This window comes from Nicotiana attenuata, chromosome 2, assembly GCF_001879085.1.
Source record: "Nicotiana attenuata strain UT chromosome 2, NIATTr2, whole genome shotgun sequence".
Classification (NCBI taxonomy): Eukaryota; Viridiplantae; Streptophyta; class Magnoliopsida; order Solanales; family Solanaceae; genus Nicotiana; species Nicotiana attenuata.
In genome coordinates, this window is record NC_031990.1 from 35,691,498 (window position 1) to 35,694,785 (window position 3,288).

Below are 3,288 nucleotides of genomic sequence, written 5' to 3' on the forward strand. Positions count from 1 at the left end.
GGGTTTAATCTTCAGAAATCCTAGAATTTTTTTCACAATGTGAATAATTGTGTGACTTTTATAGTGTTTGGAGGTTGAAGATCCCATACTGAACGCGTGAATTTAGGATACAAAATCGATTATGACTGCTTTCCTTTTCGTTTGCGTTGAGCGTATAGTTTCAGCTATTTCAGTTGCTAGCCTTTGTTATTGTTTTGAGGCTATTACTTGTAAGCGATTATTTTGTGGCTATCAGATGATATAAGTTTGACCCTAGTGGCTACAAATGAAGTTTTCAATACCATCTTAATTCTTACACAGTACAAAATATTACCGTTGTTTTACATGATATAGAGTGGCATTTATTAACAACATGGTAACATGTAACTATGCGTTAAAAGGTCACATAGTTAATGTTATCATGTTGTTTATAATGACAATCTAAAAAAATCAAACTTTGAACTGGCGGGTAAAATCTAGAAGCATGGAGATAAAATCTAGTGCTGTGAAATCATCATTTACTTCTAGGCAATAGAAATCGATATCGTTAGAACATTTTAGCTTTGAGTATTTTCGATAATCAAAATTATTTTTCTTTGGAGACCTTTGAGGAGTTTTTGACCAATATTGTCCTTATTTTTTAGGGTAGGTCTATTTTGGTCCGTCAAATATAATTCTGAGCATATTTAGTCCTTTAAGTATGCAAAAGTGGAGCATCTTTAGTCTCACTGACAGAATAAGTCCAAAAACTAACGGTGTTAACCAACTCTGATTCATGAAGCAAATCTTCTGCTCTGAAGCAAAACGTTTCCTCCCTTTATTGGATAACGCAAATTATCACTTTAATTCCTCATTTTTAGATAATGTCTTATAAACTTTTGACCTTGAAAATATCCCCTTCTATGTTAGTTTTCAATGAGAAAATGACACTCTATAGCCGCTGTAAAAATAATAGACGAAAAAATTATAAAATTTGTATATTATTTTTTATATATATACGTTTTATATGTTAATATACAAAAATCATACAAATTTTATCTACTTTTTCGGCTACCAGATGTAAATAGTTTTTGACGCGGGCTAAAAGTGACAATACAATCTGGTTATTCATTTGCTTCAATAATATGCCTAGAAATGATCTTGGCAGCTCTATTTTTTTCAAATTTACCTTTCTTTTTGGAAAAATCAACCGAAATCTTTAAAAGTAAAAGTTTCAACGTTAAAATCTTAAATTTATCACTATTAGTGGGTGTTGGTTTATAAAATATTTTCGATAAGTAAATTAAGAAGACAGTGAGTGCCGAAACCAACCCCGTAATTGATCTTGGACAGATTCTGTCAGTGAGACTAAAGGTGCTCCACTTTAACATATTTAAGGGACTAAATATGTCCAGAATTATATTTGAAGGACCAAAATAGACCTACCCTCAAAGATAAAGGAGAATAATATTGGCCAAAAACTCGACCTTTGAGTATTCTGAAAAACTTTGGGAAGTAGTGTTGTTATACATCATTTTAAATTGGTTAAATAACAACATTTTGGCAATTTTGGGTTTGATTAAAGTAAAGGAAATCTCCATTTAGTTTTTAGTTATATAAGGAACCTAAAATTAATTAGACTAGTGTTCAACGTCAAATTCCATTAAAGTCTATTTTGAGAGGGGCGTGAATTTCGAGCCTAACAATGATGTACTTGTTGACATTTTAAAGGGATAAACTTTGGATTTGAAGTGTAAAGAGTATTCTCTAGGAGCCAAACAAGGTTGCAGTCTTTACATTCAGGTTTAGTAACCTAGATGATTCATTCAATCTTTCCAAAACTTGATGTTCTGTGGTTTATTTTTCTGTTGAATTCGTGTTAATACCCAATTTTTTCCTGTATATTTTTTTTTATATGCAAAATATTTTTAAAATAGCATATATAAGTATATCCAAGCATTTTACTATTTTTTCCCATAATTCTTAAGGTTTTTCAAACTGATTTATTTCCTTTTCCTCCATAAAAGCCCAATGATTATTTTCAAAATTATTACTTTTTGGTAATTTAATTATTAGGATTTTATATTTATACTGAAATATAGCTAACGTAATTTTTGTACATTTTTTATAAATTTATTTAGTATTTTAAAAGCTAAATTGCATATAATTGCAATATTAGCCTATTTTAAGATTTAATTGCGTTTATAATTACAAAATTGGCTCCGGTATTTTAATCTAATATCTATATATTATTAATTAATTTAGTACCTTTAATTTATTTCCAGAAAATATTTTACTATTTTTTATAAAATAAATAAGAAAAAATGGCTATTTAGATGTTAGCATGTTTTTATTCCAATTTTGGCCAGATTTGCCACCCATGATCCAACCCAATTTCAATTTAAAATTGCCCAGCCCAATTCCTAAAACTACCCGACCCACAGCCCGTCTAAAACGACCCGCCCGGCTCCCCTTTTAATCTCAGCCGTTGATCTAACAGATCAACGGCTCACGTTCTCCTTTCCTTTTTTTTAATTTACCAACACCCCCTAAACCTAAATCATTTTCACCTACCAGCCGCCTCTGAACCCTCCCATTCTCTCAAACTCTCTCAACCACTCTCAGAAACCCTAGCCGCCATCTCTATCTCCACCACTTCCACCCAAAAGCCACCGGAATCCATGGCTTCCAAAGCCATTGGAGTCCTATTCCCACCTCCTATAACTCCTAAACGCCTGATTTTTGAAGGTTCAGGGCCTGACCACGACGAAGCTTGGTCCAGGTTCGAGTTCTGTGGCCATCTCCGGCCTAGCTCCGGCATGCCATGGCTGTTCGAGCCTGATTTTGATTTCTCCGGCTTAGATCAGTGACTTTTCCAAGCCTTTCTCACTACTGGGGTTCTTTTGAAACCCTAACCCTTCGAGGTTTTTCTGATTCGTTTAGATTCGTTGTGTATCTATGCTTCCCCTAAGCTTTTAAACGATTTTTCTGGCTTTTCTTCCAAAAAAACTACTTTCAAAACCATTTCTTTTCCGATCTAGGGTTTTCTGAAAGCATTTAAATGTTTCTCTGACTTTCTTTTTCTTTTCGTGTGTATTTGCCTCTACTGTGTTCTTGTATTTTCTTCTATCGTGTTCTTGTATGCTTCTTGTACATTTCTTCTACTGTATTTTCCTATACTGTATTCTCGTATGCTTTTTCTACTGTATTTTCCTCTAATGTGTTCTTGTGTGTTTCTTCTACTGTATTTTCTATTATTATGTTCTTAAAGTGTTTCTTATTAAGTTCCATCTACTGAGCTCTGTTTAAGTTTCTTTTAAAACTTCTTAG